The sequence below is a fragment of the Macaca nemestrina genome, chromosome 6 (assembly GCF_043159975.1).
Source record: "Macaca nemestrina isolate mMacNem1 chromosome 6, mMacNem.hap1, whole genome shotgun sequence".
Taxonomy (NCBI): Eukaryota; Metazoa; Chordata; class Mammalia; order Primates; family Cercopithecidae; genus Macaca; species Macaca nemestrina.
In genome coordinates this window covers 97,157,973-97,177,280 of record NC_092130.1, presented here as the reverse complement: position 1 = coordinate 97,177,280, position 19,308 = coordinate 97,157,973, and the positions used below count along the sequence as shown (strand labels likewise).

At 41.2% G+C, this 19,308-nt stretch overlaps 1 long non-coding RNA gene across 1 annotated transcript; it reads left to right on the top strand.

The window, feature by feature from the left end:
- The first annotated feature begins 1,666 nt into the window (after positions 1-1,666).
- Positions 1,667-18,765, top strand: LOC139363604 (uncharacterized). Its single transcript, XR_011624275.1, has 3 exons — positions 1,667-2,049; positions 2,298-2,424; positions 18,320-18,765. It is a non-coding gene; the product is annotated as an uncharacterized lncRNA (long non-coding RNA).
- Positions 18,766-19,308: the final 543 nt, after the last annotated feature.

The following is a 19,308-nucleotide window of genomic DNA, read 5'->3' as shown; positions in this document are numbered from 1 at the left end:
GTAGTATCACATTGTAGTGTAATTTGTGTTTTCTTGATGGTTATGCAAGTTGAACATCTTTGCATATGTATATCAGCCATGTGGATATCTTTTTTAAAATTTCCTGTTCAAATATTTTGGCCATTTTTCTACTATGTTATCTGGGTGTGTGTGTGTGTGTGTTTTTTTTTTTTTTGGTAGGGTTTCTGTACATATTTTGAATATGAGTCTTTTGTTGGATATATGTTTTGCTATTATCTTTCCTCTTTCTGTAGCTTAATTTTTCACTCTCTTAATTTTGTGATAAACAGAAGTTTTTGTTTAAGTAAAATTCAATTTATCTTTTTTCCCCTTTATGGTTAGAAACTTTTGTGTTCAATATAAGAAAGTTTGCCTACCCTAAGGTCATGAAGATAGTTTCATGTGTTTCCTTTTAAATACTTTATTTTAGTTCTCACATTTAGGTCTTATATATTGTATGTATATATACATAAATAATTGATATACATAAAAGTTATATAATTCATTTGTGTGTGTGGCATGAGGTAGAGATCAAAATGCATTTTTTTCCCCTCATGGAAAAAAAGTGATCTGATCCTATTTACAAAAAGAAACCTCTTCTCCAATGCATCTTAATGTCACCTTTGTCACAAATGCTTCAGCCATTCAAATAGTTTTTTTGTTATTACTGGCAGCCAGAGAATCATATTTGCTGTATGTGTACATATATGTGTATGAGTGTGTATACACATATGTTCTCCTTCATTCCTTCAACATTCTTTAAGAATATAGTTTTTAATATGTGCTTAATGTTTCCTTGTATTGATGTACCATCATTTATTTAACAAATACTCTGATGCTGAATATTTAAGTTGTTTCCAACTTTTGGTTATTATGAGTTGAAAATGAATGATGTTGTCCATAAATATTTGCATAGGCATCTCCTTTTCCTTAAATAAGTTCTCAGAAATGGAATTATGGATTACAATGTACAAAATTTTAAAGGTTTTTGGTAGATACTGCCAAATCAGCATAGAGTTAAACACTACCTGAAAAAATGGGGAGAATGTGCATTTGAAGTGCCTAATTCTGCAGCTGAGAAGCCAATAATACCACTTTAAAATACAAATATATTTATTTGACTTTTTTCAAACAACTTTACTGAAGTTTTCTACTATTTACTTTCTAATGACAACCAAAGTCATCAGATTGGAAATTACTTGACCTAAAAGTGAGATTGGCTGTCCAGGGATACCAAAAACAATTTTAATATAAATGCCTGCCTATTTGTTTCTTATAGTTGAAGCTGAGAATGTGAGCACTAGAGGCAGGCTGCTTTCACATTCCACACATTATTTCTGCTTTCTCTTTTAGTTCATAGATTAGTTTTTTTCCCTTTCTTTTGCTATTGTCATTTTCTTAAAGTAACTGTCATACAATTGTTCTTTTTCTTCATTCCCTAAACACTGAGTACAAGCCTGAGTCTTAGTGAATGATTCTCTCTCTTAAGGGTACAACGTTTACATTGAATCAAAGAGGTTAATACGAGCTTTTGGATTTTGGAATTATAATGAGATCATCTCCTAGCAACTACGCTTGAAGCTAATGCCATGTGTTCATTTGCAATTGTATGTTAAGTTGGTTTTGGTCAATCCATGCTAGGTTAAAAAATACAGACCATGTAGAACGTTCTTGCTCCATTATGATAAATGCTGTGACTCTCAAGGATTCTGCTGTGGACAATGGGATATAGAATTCAATCAGTTTGGCACAGTGCCGATTGCTTTCCAGACCGAGGAAAGAACTGACAGTTGGATGAAGAAAGGTTTTGTGGAGGAAGTGCTAATAGCATTGACCTTCAGGAAGACGTCCTATGCTGTTGTAGGCAATCCTGGGTTGGTTATTATAGAAAGTGCAGAGGAGATCACTGGATCAGAGGGCTTAGGCAAAAAGCACAAGTGGGCATTCCTGAGGAAGCCAGCAGATACACTGCCCCAAATCCAGGAGTCATCTTCAGCCTATTCTGAGCTCCATCTCAGTTTGTGTGCAGAACCTCATAAACCAAGATAGGTATGGATGGGGACAGGGAGAGGTCCCCTGGCTCTCAATCTTGCTCAGCATTCTGAGTCTGAGCTTTCTTTTGTTGTTTCTTCCTTTCTTTTTCTTTCTTTCCCTAGCCTCCCCTCCCCTCCCCTCCCCTCCCTTCCCCTCCCCTCCCCTCCCCTCCCCTCCCCTCCCCTCCCCTCCCCTCCCCTCTCCTCTCCTCTCCTATTCCCTCCCCTCCACTCTCCTCTCCTCTCCTCTCTCCCTATACCAAGTTCTTTCTCACTGTCTGAGCCCCCTCGGTCAACTGCCTGGAGTTCTTGACACTGAGGCTCATAAGCCAGGGCCTGTTGGAAGTAAGCAGCACAGACACAGACCTGCACTCTTCTATCATCTCCTCTGGTAAGACATCTCACAGACGATGCTCAGATCCTGGACATGGCATTGGTGGGTGGGATAATGATTACTTGTCTAGACTGTGGCCTGACTAGATGGAGTTATATTTAGTCACTTGCCCAGGGAGGGACCAAGACATAGTCAGGTCCAGCATCTTCTTATGACACGAGACATCCCCATCCTTCAGTTCCAGTTCCACTGCTTTTGATTTCAGTGATGCCAACAAGAGCTAATTGGTTCTATTTAAAGTATGTTGGGGAAAAAAGTTCCTATTTCTTTAGTTAGGATAGGGTAGGTTATACTTCAGCAACAAAGCCCTGGACAGCTCAATAGCTCACAGGCCAAAGGCTGCTTTCTTACTTTTGCTGTATGTCCATTGTGGGTTGGCTGTGGCTCTGTCCCATGTCATCCTCACTCTAGGACCCAGGCTGATAGAGCAGTCTCCATCCAGAACATCACTGTCTCTTGCAAGGTGATGGCAGGAGGCAGGGCATGGGACGTGGGCAGTGGAGAGCTCAGTGAACCACTTATTGGTTCTTAAAACTTCTCTTTGAAGTGATACAAGGTTCTTCTGCTCAGATTCCATTGGTCAAAGTAAGTCATGTAGCCAAATCTGTTGTCAGTAGAGTGAGGAAAGATAATCCTCCCCGAGAAAGCAGCATGGAATGTTTGTGAAAAATAATACAGTAGACCACATGTAGTCACCAGAGGTTTAGAGATAATCTCTATGCTGAAGACCCTTAGGCTGGAGGTTCTTAGACGTTTCGTGCATCAGAATTATCAGAATTCAGTAGGTCTGGGATGTGTGCTGAGAAGTTGCATTTCTAACAAGTTCCAATTGATGCCGAGATGCAGATGTAGCTGGTCAGGAGACCACACTTTGAGTGGTTTCAGAAGCACTGCCTTAGGCTGTTAGGGAGCCCCTAGAGCAAGCACCTCATCCATGCCCCAGGGCATATCAGCTCCTGTGTGGAGAGGCCTTGTCCACATACTTCTCTTATTGCTGACCACTATTTCAACAGAGGGCAACCAGATATTTATTTCCAAAGATGCTGAGAAAAGAACTCTCTAGTATTTTATTTCCAAGTGTCAAATGTCCTGAAGGAAGTCCGGAGCCAAGCAATGGGGACATCACAATCAAGAAAGTTTCTGGTGGGAGCCAAGGCTTGGGGTGGGGGAAGCAATTCTGAGACCTGGTGGCTCCATTATGATACAAATGAATTGTGTCTTTGAATTTTTCTTACACCAAAATGTTCTTCAAGAAAAATGAAAATGATGTTTTGGCTCAGGAACAGACAGGCAGACCAATGGAGTGGAATCAACTGCCCAGAAATTGACCTGATATGAAAACTTGAAATATGATAGAAAGTAGCATTGATGGCAGTAGGAAAGGATCGCCTATTCAATAAATAGTACTAGGACATTTATCTATATGGAAAAAAAATTAGATCCTGCAAAGTTCTCATTTATACTTAATCCAAGCAAGAACATTTATTTTCCTTTGTAACCACAATACATCCACCAAAATTATGAAATGGATATTAATATATTACTATCATTTAATAATGCTCAGATTCCCATTCAAGTTTCATTAATTATCCCAATAATGTCATTTATAGCAAAAGAATACAGTTCTGAATCATACATTGCATATAGTTATGTCTCTTTAGTCTTCTCAATCTGGAACAATTCCCAAGTTTCTTCTTGTCTTTGATAATCTTTTATTTATTTATTATTTTATTTTATTTTTTTGAGATGGAGTCTCGCTCTGTTGCCCAGGCTGGAGTGCAGTGGCATAATCTCGACTCACTGCAACCTCTGCCTCCCAGGTTCAAGCGATTCTCCTGCCTCAGCCTCCAGAGTAGCTGGGATTACAGGTGCCCGCCACCACACCCGGCTAATTTTTCTATTTTTAGTAGAGACAGGGTTTTGCCATGTTGGACAGGCTGGTCTTGAATGCCTGACCTCAGGTGATCTGCCCGCCTCAGCCTCCCAAAGTGCTGGGATTACAGGTGTGAGCCCCTGCACTGGCCAATAATCTTTTTTTTTTTAAATCCTACCTTGGTCCAATAGAATTGACTTTGATAACGTTGACCCTTTTAAACAAGTTATTTTATAGATTCATTTTGTATTTGGACTTCCCTTATGTCTTCATATGATTCCATTCAAGGTATTTCCTTTTTGATAGGAATATTGCAAAAGCAAAGCTGTATTCTTCCTGATGTATTCTATAAAGTGGCACACAATTTTGATTTTGTTCCATTATTGATTTTAACTTTGATCACTCAATTAAGATGAGATACGATTTTAAACTCACCTATCTGACAAACATGGAAAAGTCTGACAATGTCAAATATTTGCAAGAATATGGAGCAAGAGAAGCTGTTTTACACTGCTGAGAGGAATATAAAATGATATAAATTTAGAGAGTAATTTGATGATCCCTAGTAATTTGAAAATGTGCATACTCTATAACCAGCAATTCCACTCCTGGATACATTGTTAGAAAAACAAATGCACATTTACCAGGAGACATCTATAAGAATATTCACAGAAAACAACCTAAGTGTCCATCAATAGGACAACAATGCATAAATTATGGGATAGTGGTACAGTGGAATATTATAGAGTACCAAAAAGGAAGAAACAGAGCAACAACAGGCTGAAAATCAATCAATGTGGCTGTCCTTTGAAAAATAAATATCTTAGGCAAAAAAAGGCTATAGAAGAATACATACTGAATGATTCCATTTACCTAATGTTAAAAAAGCATGTAATACTAAACAATGTTTTGTAAAGCTATCAAGAAAAGCAAGGCAACAATAAATACAAATTCAGGATAATGGTAAGCTCTGGGAAAGAAAGAGAGGAATACATACTTCCAGAAGGAGTTTGTATTAGTCCATTTTCATACTGCTGTGAAGAAATACCTTAGACTGGGTAATTTATAAAGAAAAAGAGGTTTAATGGACTCACACTTCCACATGGCTGGGGAGGCCTCACAATTGTGGCAGGAGGCAAAGGAGGAGCAAAGGCACTTCTTACACGGTGGCAGGCAAGAGAGCATGTGCAGGGGAATTGCCAGTTACAAAACCATCAGATCTCGTGAGACTTACTCACTATCATGAGAACAGCACAGAACAACCCATCCCCATGATTCAGTTACCTCCCACTGGGTCTCTCCCTTCACATGTGGGGATTATGGGAGCTAATTCAAGATGAGGTGAGATTTGAGTGAGGACACAGCCAAACCATATCAGAATATTTGGGGGCTTCAACTATTATTCTGGTTTTTGTTTTTATTTTTTTGAGACAGGGTCTCCACTTTGTCATCCAGGCTGGAATGCAGTGGCATGATTACAGCTCACTACAGCCTTGAACTCCTGGGCTCAAGTGATCTTCCTGCCTCAACCTCCTGAATAGCTGGGACTACAAGTGCACATCACCACACCTGGCTAATTATTTATTTACTTATTTATTTATTTTTTTAGATGGAGTCTCTCTCTGTCACCCAGGCTGGAGTGCAGTGGTGAAATCTCGGCTCACTGCAACCTCTGCTCCCAGGTTCAAGCAGTTCTCTTGCCTCAGCCTCCTGAGTAGCGGGGACTAGAGGCCCAGCTAATTTTTTGTTTTTTGTTTTGTTTTGTTTGGTTTGGTTTTTTCAGTAGAGAGAGGGTTTCACCATATTAACCAGGATGCTCTCAATCTCCTGACCTCGTGATCCACCCACCTCAGCCTCCCAAAGTGCTGAGATTAACAGGCGTGAGTCACCACGCCCGGCCTAATTTTTAAATGTTTTTGTAGAGACAAGGTCTTGCCATGTTGCCGAGGCTGGTCTTGAGCTTCTGGCTTCAAGCCATCCTCCCGCCTTAGCTTCTCAAAGTGTTAGGATTACAAATGTGAGTCACCATGCCTGGCCTTATTTCATTCTTTATAAGGGAAGAGAGGAGAATGGGTTCAGGAAAGAGTTTATGAGGTCTTCAGCTGTTGTCTTATTCTTTCTACCTTATACATAAATTGTAAATCTCCTTTTGTTTGCATTAACTATTTTATAATGTTTTTAAAAAATATGTGACATTTCACATGCTCAGTTTTCTGTTTTTGCCATGGGCTGATGGAATTTTCTTCTCGTCTTGGGCTAGGATTTGAAAACCATGCCCTAGCTCACATTGCTGGTGCAGAATCACATCCCCAGCCCACCAACCCTGGCACTCATTTTAGTCATTCTCAGACTGACCATTTCTCCTAGTTTGCCCATGACAGTCTTTGCATATACTTGTTAATATGGTTTGGCTGTGTCCCCACCCAGATCTCATCTTGAATTGTAGCTCCCATAACTCCCACGTGTTGTGGGAGGGACCCAGCAGGAGATAACTGAATCATGGGGGCAGTTTCTCCCATACTGTTCTCATAGCAGTGAATATGTCTCACAAGATGTGATGGTTTTATAAGGGGTTTCTCCTTTCACTTGGCTCTCATTCTCTCTGCCGCCATGTAAGAAGGGCTTTCGCCCTCTGCCATGATTGTGAGGCCTCCTCAGCTACATGGAACTGTGAGTCCATTAAACCTCTTTCCTGTGTAAATTACCCAGTCTCAGGTATGTCTTTACTAGCAGTGTGAAAACAGACTAATGCACCTGTTACCCAGTCTAATTATGAGTAGTGCTTTCAAAAGTGTTCTGGTTTGGAAGGTAAATTATATCAAGTCCTGCCTACACGTACACAACATCTTCATCCTCAAGAGTTCAGATGGTTAAAGAACTCACAGACCTCATCCATTTTATGGGTGATGGGAAAGCATCCCTGAAAGAACATGGGATTGAAGTTGGTCCAGCCACTGGCCAGTCTCAAAACCAGAGCCGGATCTTGAGTTTCCCCATTTCCTCCAAGTGCTCTGTTCTTGTGCTGCTTCTGCCTTAACTAAGTCTTAGAGTAGAACTGGAAAATGCTGACCCCACAAACAGGAGTGATTTCATTAACATCACTGATTCTCATGTCTAAAACAAGATTTAGGGAGATGGCCTTTTGAGAGTACACAGCAGATTGCTGGGAGGTTGGCTGCAATTCAACATGACAAGTGCGGCTTATTTTTTGATTTGTAGTATCTCTGGGTTATAACTCATAGAATAAGTCTTTGGCGTGTGAACCTTACGCAAAAGTTATCTGCCACGATGAGCTAAAAATCCACAAAACCACAATAAATGCCTCTTGTGTGAGGACCTTTGTCCATCTCGCTCAATATTCTGCCTTTAGCAGCAGTCACTGTCATGGGGGCATCGTTGTCCTTCCTGGCATGAGTGAGGATGGTGGGTGGAGACAGAAGATGCAGCAGTCTCAAGTTCTGCTTAATAACAAAAAATGCACTAATTCAGATCCCTGAAGCGCTTACAGTTTTAACCTGGATATAAATAATTCTCTTGGTTTATTATCAACTATGTAGTATATAGTAATTCATTTGTCCAGAGGACCACCTATTAGAGCTTCAGAAGGTTCCCATGTTTATTTGCATTTTGTTATTGAGGTATAATTAACATATAGTAAGCTGCACATATTACAATTTGATGAGTATACAGTTTGATGAGTTTTGACATATCTGTAAAACTATCACCACAATAGTTTTACATTTTAAGATAGTAAACATATTCATCACCCTAAAAGTTTCCTTGTGCCTCTTTATAATGAATCCTCACTGCCTACACAACCCTGTCCACACTGATCTGCCCTCTATCAGTACAGATTAGTTTTTTTTTTTTTTTTTTTTGATCTAGTTTCTTTCATTCCATGAAGATGCCATCCCTGGCATTGTGTGTACTAGTAGTTCACACCTGTTCATTGCTGAGTAGTGTTCCATTGTGTGGCTATGCCACAATTTGTTTATTCACTTGTTGATGAGCATGTAGGTTGCTTTTAGTTTTGGGCTATTACAGATAAGCTGCTATGAACATTCATGTACAAATCTACGCATAGACACATGATTTCCTTTCTCCTGGCTAAATACCTAAGAGTAGAATGTCTGGATCATGTGATAGATGTGTGATTAAAGTTTTAAAGGAACTACCAAATTTTCCAAAGTGGTTAAACTATTTAAGATTCCCAGTAGCGGTGCATGACAGCTCCAGTTTTTCCGTATTCCCGCCAACATTTGACTTGGTCAGTAGTCTTTGTATTTTAGAAATTCTAGTGGATGTATAGACGTACAGTTTAAATTTGCTTTTCCCTGATGATTAATGATGTTGATAATCTTTTCATGCGCCGTTTGCTTTTTTTTTTTTTTTGGTGAAGTGTTCATTTTTAAACTGGATTATTTGACTGTTATTAAGCTATAAGAGTTTCTTTTATATATTCTAGATAAAAGTCCTCTGTCCAAGATATGTTTTTCACATATTATTTTCCCAATCTGTTGCTTGTCTTTTTCATTTTCATAACAGTATCCCCCAACACTTTTTTTTTTTGAGACAGGGTCTCACTCTGCTGTCCAGGCTGGAGTGCAGTGGCATGATCTCGGCCCACTGCAGCCTCCACCTCCCGGGTTCAAGTGATCCTCCTGTGTCAGCCTCCCAAGTAGCTGGGACTACAGGTGCGCACCACCACACTCAGCTAATTTTTGTAGAGACAGGGTTTTATCATGTTGCTCAGGCTGGTCTTGAACTCTTGGGCTTGAGCAATCCACCTGCCTCAGCCCCCCAAAGTGCTGGGATTACAGGCATGAGCCACTGTGCCCAGCCATAACAGTATCTTTTAAAGAGCAAAAGTTTTTCATTCTGTTGAAATCCAGTTTATTGATTTTTTTCTTTAATAGTTCCTACTTATATCCCATTTAATAATCCAAAGTTACTAAGACATTCTCTCGTGTTTTCTTCTAGAAATTGTATAATTTTAGTTCTTATGTTTGAGTCTATGATCCATTCTGAGTTAATTTTTGTATATAGTGTGAGATAAATGTTGAGGTTCCTTTTTTAACATATAACTACCCAGTTGTTCCAGCATCATTCATTGAAAGGATTATCCTTTTCCATTGAAAATGTCTTGGCATCTTTGTTGAAAGTCAATTGGCCATATATTTATGGATTCCCCATTCTGTTCTATTAATCTCTATGTCTATCTTTGTGCCAGGACCACATGACTTAAATTACTTTTAAACTTTATATATATATAGTTTATTTAACTTAATTACTTTATAATGTTTGAAATCAGTTCCTCTAATTATTTTTTATATGAAGCCTACCAAACTTTCTTTCTTTCTTTCTTTCTTTTTTTTTTTTTGAGAGATGGGATCTCACTCTGTCCCCCAGGATGGAATGCAGTGGCATGACATAGTTGACTCCAGCCTTGACCTTCTGGGCTCAAGCAATCCTCCCACCTCAGCCCCCTGAGTAGCTGGGTCTACAGGCACGAGCCACCATAGCTAGTTAATTTATTTTATTTGTAGAGATGGGGTCTCACTATGTTGGCCAGGCTAGTCTCAAGCTCCTGGCTTCAAGCGGTCCTCCTGCCCCAGCCTCCAAAAGTGCTGAGATTATAGGCATGAAACACTGTCCCGGCCTCAAATTTTTTAGAATTTTGCAAACTTTAATAAAAACCCTATCTAGCCTTTGTCTCTATAGACCGAGAAGTCTTGATTTTTTTCTACATTTTCCCTATCCAGAATCTTGATAATTATTTTAGTGGTTCTTTATTCCATTGCTTCTATTCCAGATGTGTTTTCTTTGGGTGTGTAATGTGTGTGTGTGTGTGCGCGCGTGCGCATGTATGGATGTAAGGCACAGTGCTTGGCACATGAGCGAGCACAGAAAGAGTAGCTTCTCTTCCTCTAACTATTGTCATTGTCATTGATGCAAGTGCAGTTTGCTTTTCAACATCTTTCCAAAATATATAAAGCCATTCACTCTAGTCTTGGTCCCAGCAATTACCCCAGGTTAACTTCTTCAATAAACTTACAATGATTCCTAGGTTCCATATTAGCTATTCTAGTGGATGCATTGAAGTATCTCATTGTGGTTTTAATTTGCAGTTCCCTGATGATTAATGATGTGGATTATAATGATATTGTACACTTCTTAGGACATAATAGAAAACTCAGATATTATTATTATTATTTAAATTCTTTCTCCCTAAGAATTTTCACATACCCTTTTCACGCTGATTTTTTTCAAGGAGCTTGCCCATTCACCTGTCTTTGAGAGAGCATTCTGTGGTTTGCCCGGATCAAATTAGCATTTAATTACCTGAAAAGACACCTGAAAACAGGAGATTTCCTTATTTTCAGAACCAGAGATTTCCCTGGTTACTCCCTTTCAGATTTTTAAATAAGAGTTGTCTTGCAGTGATCCCAAGACCCTGCTGGGACATCTTCTCCATTGAGAGATACATTTACTTGTCTCTATCCTTTGTTTGCTGTCTTAAACTTGTGTTCTATTCATGACAAAACTTTCCAATTCCTAACCACAACTCCTAAAATTACAGTCTTTAAGAGTGGGGTGTGTGTGTGTGTGTGTGTGTGTGTGTGTGTGTGTGTGACTAGCTCAATGGGTTGGGAAAGTTCAAGTCATGAACTCACTTAGCAACATGCAACATTAGGCTTATACTCCTGCCTCCGTTGCTTGATGAAACCAGTCAAATTTCTGTTCAAGTTTCAGCAAAATTCCACTTTAAGTGATGATATGACTTTAAGTGGAGAAAACTATCTTATAGCATTTTGGAGGAAAAAGAAGGGAGGCTGACAGGCAAAGTTGTTAAATGTTAAATCAAAAGCTGAAAAGTCATTGAATGCAAAATAATTCAAACTCCAAGTGAGAGAGTTCATGAGGGACTTCTCAGAATGAAGGGAAAAAATGTCAAACCAGCAGTAATTGAAGGAAAAGTCAAATGGAGGGTGGAAGTCTCCCTTCTCAGAACTAAAGGGCTACTCTGTCTTTACTACCTCCCCCAGTCTCCCCCCTTTTAAAACTGGGGACAAGGAAGGTGATAAAGCCTAGAGAAGACAGATGGAGGGAGGGCAGGGCAATCTGCTGGCTGAGCAAGAGCAGCAGGGGCAGAGGCCGAGAGGCCCCACCTTGGGCTAAAAGGGTCTGAGAACTGGGCAAAAAGCTGCCAACAACAGGAATATGCATTAAGGAGGGTGACCTTACAGAAATAGAAAACATGACCTCTCTCTCAAATCTACAGAGGAACAATGAGGATATTAGCTAGTTAGGAAAAAAAGTCATTGCGGATTGGGGAATGAAAAGACCTTAGAGATTGCAGAGCCCACCCCTGTGTTTTATAGATGGCCAAGAGCTGAGAAAAATGAGCCATGGGTCCAAACTAGGCTACCAAAGTATAATATGTTTGTATTTGAACTAACAAAAAGATAATGCCCCCAATCTTCAAAGAAATTGTACAGTACTAAAACATACGCTTTTTTAAATCTCGTGGTTTTATGTAACACTTAGCACCATCAGATCTCTGTTTGAGAAGCACCAGTTTCATTATCTTGCCCTAGGCCACAGCTTGTTTCATGAAATTGTTTTTTTGTTTGTTTGTTTTGTTTTGTTTGAGATGGAGCCTCGCTCTGTTGCCCAGGTTGGAGTGCAGTGGCGTGATCTCAGCTCACTGCAACCTCTGCCTCCTGGGTTCAAGCAATTCTCCTGCCTCAGCCTCCCAAGTAACTGGGATTACAGGCGTGCATCACCACGCCCAGCTAATTTTTTTGTATTTGGTGGAGACAGGGTTTCCCCATGTTGGCCAGGCCGGTCTCAAACTCCTGACCTCAAGTGATCCACCTGTCTCAGCCTGCCAAAGTGCTGGGATTACAAGTGTGAGCCACCGGGCCCGGCCAGAGAGTTAGCATAACCTTTCCTTAGGAAACAGAGATCCGATGGTGCTAAGTGTTACATAAAACCACAAGATTTTTAAAAAGCATATCTTCTAGGACTATACAATTTCTTTGAAGATTGGGGGCATTATCTTTTTGTTAGTTCAAATACAAACATTATACTTTGGTAGACTAGTTTTAAATGTTGTTTTAAAGTCTTTTGAAAGAAATAATGGCCCTGAATGGTGGTTCACACCTGTAATTGTAGCACTTTGGGAGGCCAAGGTGGGAAGATTGCTTGAGACCAGGAGTTCAAGGCTGCAGTGAGCTGCAATCACACTATTGCACTCCAGCCTGGGCAATGGAGTGACAGGACAGGACAGGACAGGACAGGACAGGACAGGACAGGACAGGAAAGGAAAGGAAGAAGGAAAGAAGGAAGGAAAGAAGGAGAAGGGAAGGAAAGAATAAAGGAAGAAAGAAAGAAGAGAGAGAGAGAAAGAAGGAAGGAAGGAAGAAAGAAGAAAGAAAGAAGGGAGAGAGAGGAAGAAGGAAGGAAGCGAGAGAGAGGAAGGAAGGAAAGAGAGAAAGGGAAGGAAGGAAAGAGAGAAAGAGAAGGAAGGAAGGAAGGAAAGGAAAGAAGAAAGAAAGGGAAGGAAGGAAGACAAGAAAGAAAGAAAAGAAAGAAAGATCATCATGTCTGGTGCTTAATCAAAAGTTCCATACATTTTAATTTTTAAAAAAATAGATATGCTAGTTGAACAGTGTTGTGACATGCAAGTTCAACGCTACGTACCAGAGGCAGAATGGATCAGGGCCAAGGAAGACAAGGGCCTTCACCCCTGCCACCCTCATCTCTAGCCTGGGCCTAGCTTGGACTGCTATGAGAGCCTTCAACTTGTCTTCCTGCCTCTTGTCTTGCCCTCTTCCAATCCATCTTCTGCACTAGGCCTCAGAGTGACCTCTCTAAAATACAATCTAATCATATCACTCTCCTGCTGAAACTCTTGGTAGCAACTTACTGACCACAGCATAGATTCGAAACTCCTTAGCATCCCTGTCCTCTTCTCTGCCCTTCTCTCTAGTAGTTCCCCTACTAACACAGACATTCAACCTCTAATGATTCCTTCTTACCTTAGCTCATCAGGCCAGCTTCATCTCTGTGTCTTTGCTAGCAGTTCTCTTCTGCCTTGAATGTCCTTCTCCCCTTCCTTCTCTACTTAGAGAACATCACCTCAATGCTCAAGGTTCAAAGCAGTCCGAGCCTAGTGGCTCCCAGCAATTTGGGTGGCCAAAATGGGAAGATCACGTGAGATCAGGAGTTCAAGACCAATCTGGTCAACCAAGGGAAACCCCATCTCTATATTTAATTTAAAAAAAAAAAAAAAAAAGACTTTCCTCATACTACCAGTTAAAACTGATCATCCCTATGATGATGTCTCACTCCTTCTTGCACACTTATCATAACACCTATAATATTTTATTGCACTTATTTATATACAAATTTATGTTAGAGAAATCAGTGGTTTTCAAACTTTAATGCATATAGTTTGCATTAAGTCTTATCCAGTGTATAAGACTCATCCAAGAAATTTCTTTAAAATGCAGAATTCCTTGGCTTCACTCTCAAAGATTCTGCTTCAGTAGGCTGGCATCAGAGGGGTTCACAGACACTTCTGAGCCTAAGGAAAGCTTATGCTAAAGCAGGTCTGTCTTTACCTGCGTGAGGCACCATTTTGCCAAGGACAGAGGGCACTGCTGGTTTGTTCCGCCCACTTCTCCCCAATCATTGACTCACAGGAGTATGAGCTTGAGAGGCCCCAACACCCACTTCTTCCCCTCCTACTCTCTCGGGGGTAAAATATGCAAAACTCATTTATATTCCCACAAGTAGGTGAGAAGAACATTCTGGGCCATCACCATTCAATAATGGAAGCTTTGTGCAAAGTAGTGACAGGTGAGAGGAATGATTTCATTTTTCACTTTGACAATTGGGTGAAGCAGATTCCTGGCAGTTCTGCAAAGGTTTTATGCCCACATAGTTACCCAAGGGATCTGCTTAGCAACCAACAGATACTGCAGGGAGAAGAAAAAAGCAGCGGCATCTTGTAACTGAGATGCTGGAGTACAGAGAGGAGAGAGGGGACAGCCCTGCCTAGGGGCTACTGCTTGTTCTCTGGTCTCCAAAGAGACTGGTCCTGAATGTCCCAGCCCCTCTCCCATCCCCAGGGCCCATGCAGAGTTCACCGTGCTGGGAGCATCATTCCCCAAGGGGTATGACTATGCTTTACTAGATTGCTTCTTTGTGCAACTTCTAAGTATAAAATTCAACCTATTTGTTGGAAGTTTTGAGGGAGTTCAATAAATAGCATCTTCTTCTATGCCTGGGTTTTGTACTGAGAAATAGACCAAAATGGAGGCATTTGGCAAAGTAAATATGACCAGTTCCCTAATAAAGCTGATATTGCAGAATGAGGTTTGTATCTGCAGGCAAGGGGGCTTTTTAATATTGAACTCCAGAATGGAATTTAACTCCCCCAAACAACAGCCCCTCCAATCCTCCCCTTCTCCCACAGGCAGGGCTCTACCCTCTAATCCTACCATGAGCTAGGACAATCCAGAAGACTTGCTCTTGGATGGTAGGTTGACTCCCTAGAGGAAGGGGAGTGGCGGGATTTGGGCAATCCGTGTCTCTCCTATACCACCAAGCTAGTAACTCCTTCAGCCTCCCAGGGCAGAGTGAGTCGGGGGCCTAGAAAAACCTCAGGGTTACCTTCCCAAGGAAGGAAACATCAGACTTGAATCCAGGCATTTTCCCCAACCCAATCATGTTTACTGGTAAAAGATTTGGGAAATACAAAAAAGTAAAAGAAAAAAAAATTGTAAGATATACTATATTTTTTCTATTCTAAGGCACATGTCTCTTACTTTATCATGTTTCTTAAGTCAGGATGGGTTTTACAATTGATGAATGTTTAATGTTCTATTATTTCTTCTTAAAAGACTTTTCTTAAGCATCCAGTGCCTCTTTGAGTTGTTAGTATCTTAGAAATAAAGAAATATGGTAAATTTAATTTTTTCTTAAAAGATAGCTATTATACTAGCGCATCTTCCTGTGCCAATAAGTAGTGAAGACTTGATGTATGATAACCACAAAATGTCTCATCATCTGAATGTTCTAGAATACACTCGACTCATCTCTACTCCTTGGCATTTAAGTTGTTGTTTTGCTTTGTTTTAGTATTGTAGATAAATTTCCTTGTGTCTAAATCATTGCTCCAAATATGATTTCTTCCCCTCAATAACAGGTCCTCCACTTCAGGATATTAACCTTTTAAAATCTCTTGGCTTCCTATGTCCATATTGTCCCTCGAAGCAGTTATCCAGCTTAACTTCTAATCGGTATTGCCTGAGAATCCTCTTAGGCAATTGTGCTGAGAATTGTCTCTCAGCACAGTTGCCATCTCTGAATGTGAGAGGGCTCTGTTATAAGGTGGCTAGTCTTTTTACAGATTCAAAGATTGTCCATCTTATTGTTTATCCTGTCACTCCTTGTCAACCCTCCCTCTTTCAAGTCCGGTCCAGAGCGTCCTGGAAGAAAATGAACAAGCACAGAGGACAGGGTCAAGCACACGCATGCTCACTGTTGCCACCAAGCTTTGCCACCAGATCCAACACAGTACTGTACAGTGCGCTGCTAGGTTAGGCTGGCTGATGTGGAGAGTGGTTTTGCCTAGGTGAGAGACAATCCCACAGCCAAAGCAGGCAAAGAAGCGCCCACAGACAGCCTCCCCTCTGTCTACACCCATGGCTTCCCCATTGCAAGGAGGCACCATGGAGCGAGCACTGCCCAGGCAGCAGCAGGCACAGCATTTGTCTGGATGCCTGGAGCATGCTGGTTTCGTTCCTCCCCGCACCCCCTTCTCTCTCTCTCTACCACACTGTTCAGGATTGGAAGGATCTGCTTCCTCTGGAGGCCAAGGAGCATCACTGATGTGGGTGCTGGGCTGTGTCTTTGCCTCCAACAAGCCCTCCAGAGGCAGCAAGGGGAGGTGCAGGCCTGGGTTGGATGGTGCCACATAGCACATCTTAAGCAGCAGCTACCCTGGAAAGGACGGCACTAAGTGCTGGAGGAAAGACAAGATCTCATTTCTGTTGAGAGCTGCTTATGGCACCGGTTCCACGGATCCCGTTCCCATTCCGACCCATCTGCTCAGTCCTTGGGTATAGGCAGAGGACTCTTCTGGGGAGGAGCACCATGAGCTCGCTCCTCAGAACCATGGGCAGAAGCAGCCTGGACTGTGGCAAAAGCAAACCTGGGTGTTTAATAGAGAAAAATATCTTTTCAACTCCTGGCTCTCCAGAGAATAATGTACCAAAACAAAATGGATCCTGAGGACATCTCTCAGCAGGATGACTTCTACTCAGGTTAGGCAGAAAATTCCAAGAGCTTAAATATGCCCATATCACAACTTATTCTTTACCTGCTTCTCCACTGGGGTAGAGATCCTCTTGGGGGCTTCAGCTCGAGTGTTTTAGAATAGAATTTGGTTGGACTATTCTGGGTTAGATGGCTCACAGATGGGCTAAGCTCCTTCAAGCTCTGGCAGTTTCTGTTTAAACAGTGTCTAGAATTAAGAGGGCTTATAGGATTTCCCAACCAGGTAATGCACTAGGGTAGGGTTCACTGGTAAAAGAGTCCATGGAGAATTCCCAAGGGTCACTGCCAGGACAGTGGATTTAGGCAAGAGAGAAGGGCAGTTTGAATGGCAAGTCTGTAAGTCTCAGGGTCTAAGGAAGAGACTTTTTCTTGAAATAGGGCAGGAGAGCAGAGTGTTTGATTTGCAGTCGTGGGGTAGATCCCCTCAGAGAGACAGCAGCCTTCCCTGGGGCTTTCCTTTCAACGGGTCTCAAAGGAGATTTGGAGGGAACTTTCCAAGGGTCAGCATCTTATCAGTCCAGTAGGGCTCTCAGAGTTGACCCAAGCATTTTATTCAACCCTGGTAGAGCAGAGAAGATTGGGGAAGTTGAGTCAGACACAATCCCATGCCCCATAGATCCTCACAGAAGAGGCAGAAAGGGTGCCCCTGGGCTTATTTTTCCTGAGGTTCCATCTGTAAATGAGACTTACTGCCTGGGGGCAGGGTGGGGGAATAACCTGAGGGCCTCTCCAGCCAGCTGGGGAGAGGAACTTGGTCAAGCCCCCTGAACTGGGTTGGTCTCTATGTTAGGAGAATGGGGGGAGCCCGCAGAGGCAGCTGGAGGGAAAGTAGCCTTCTGTGTTGGGGCCTCCCCATTATCAACACCGCAGGGGCTGTACCTTTGCCCACCATTTGAAAGAGACATCGTGGAATGTAAAAAAAAAAAAAATAAGAAGAACTTGAAGGTAATAAGGAAGATTTAAATCCTATAATCAAAGAAAACTAAGAGGTTAAGATGGGCTGAAAGTCAAACACTTTAAACAGAAAAGACATTTAAGAATAAGTTTTAAAATAAGCAAGTTTGTTTCATATTTCAATACAAAAAAGGAAGAAAAAACCTAAAATAAGTTGTTTTTTAAAATGAGAGAAATAAAAGGCCTCAAGTTCAAAAAGTAAAATTTAAGAAATTTTTAAACTATGCAGTTGGAAGAGAGTTAAAATCCCAATGAAAGAACGTTGAGTTTTGTTTTTTTTTTTTTTTTTTTAAGACAAGATCCAACTAGATGAGATTTAAAATAAGATAAATGGCTGGACTCCAATAGAGATTAAAAACCTAAAAATGAAGCTATACATGATTAAAATAAAACCCAAGAGCCATTGAGGCGAAAGTTAAAAACATGTTAGTAAGTGAAGCTAACAATAACGTAAGAATTGTAAACACTATAAAATAAAAGGGGAAAAAAAACAAGATAAACTGAAAGTGAAGAGTTTTTAAATTTGGAGAGAGGGTAAAAGACCAACAGGCCGAGGATGAAGCAGCAGGCAATGCCTTCCAGGGCGTGCAGGTCCCAGGCACTCCTGCTTCTCCTGGGGAGTTGCCTCTCGGTCAATGGGGGGGTCATTTATTTTGTGGGGTGAAGAGTCAAGAGGCAGGAAATCAAGAGCTCCTCTTCCCCTCCTTGTCCTAGACATCATCCCCAGAAGCTCACGGTTTGGTCTGACCGTGATGGCAATTCTCCCTGCTCCTCCATTCATGGGGGTGCAGAAGGAAAAGAATTTTCCAGAGCCGCTGCAGCCATGAGTCAGGGGAAACTGCCCTAGATCCTATTGGGCCCCACAGGAAAAAGGAGAAGACATGGAAATGGGTGGAGAGAAAATCAAACATGGATTGAGGGTACACTGTCTAGAACTGTGAACCGTTCACTTCAAACGCCTTCTTTTCATGTCTTCTGCATCAGAACCTGAATACCAGTGGCAGGAAGTTCATCTTCTGCAAAGTTACTAAAACTATTCCATATGTAATTATATATTCTTACTGTATTGGCTCAAAATTGTGCAGAATAAAGTGTAACCTAAAGAGAAACCAAAAATAGTTACTTGATTTCCTTTGCCAAATTGCCTTGAAAAATGTAAATGCGTGAAAATTTAAAATTAGGTAATCAGCTAACAAGTATTTGTTGAGTATCCTGCGTTGGGAGCCTGGAAAGCTTCCCTGGAAGCAATGAAGACAGACTTCCTGGCCTCAGCTGGGCACAGAGGGCCACGAGCTGAGTGCAGGCTGGGGTTCATTACTGTGACTTACTTTTCATCAGTCTGATAGCCAAACAATATAGTTTGGGGATGCTTGTTCCTCTAGGATCTCTCTTTGGTCCACTACTAAGGCATCCAGGTTTGTTTGTTTGTTTTTGTTTTTCTTTGAGAAGATATCATTACCGCAAGCAAGTGAGAATTCTATAGAAGTACTGTGCTTTATATCTGCTCCTTAACTTGCATCCTTCTGCCTCAGACCATGCCACAGGTCTGATTACACAGCCTCAGTGGCAGCAGGTAGGATCCTCTTGTAAGAACTTGGATGACATTTTAAAATTAATCTCTGACTTTCATGTTTCTGTTTATTATTGTGTGTCTTAGTTCATTCAGGCTGCTATAACAAAATACCTGAGACTGGATAATTTAC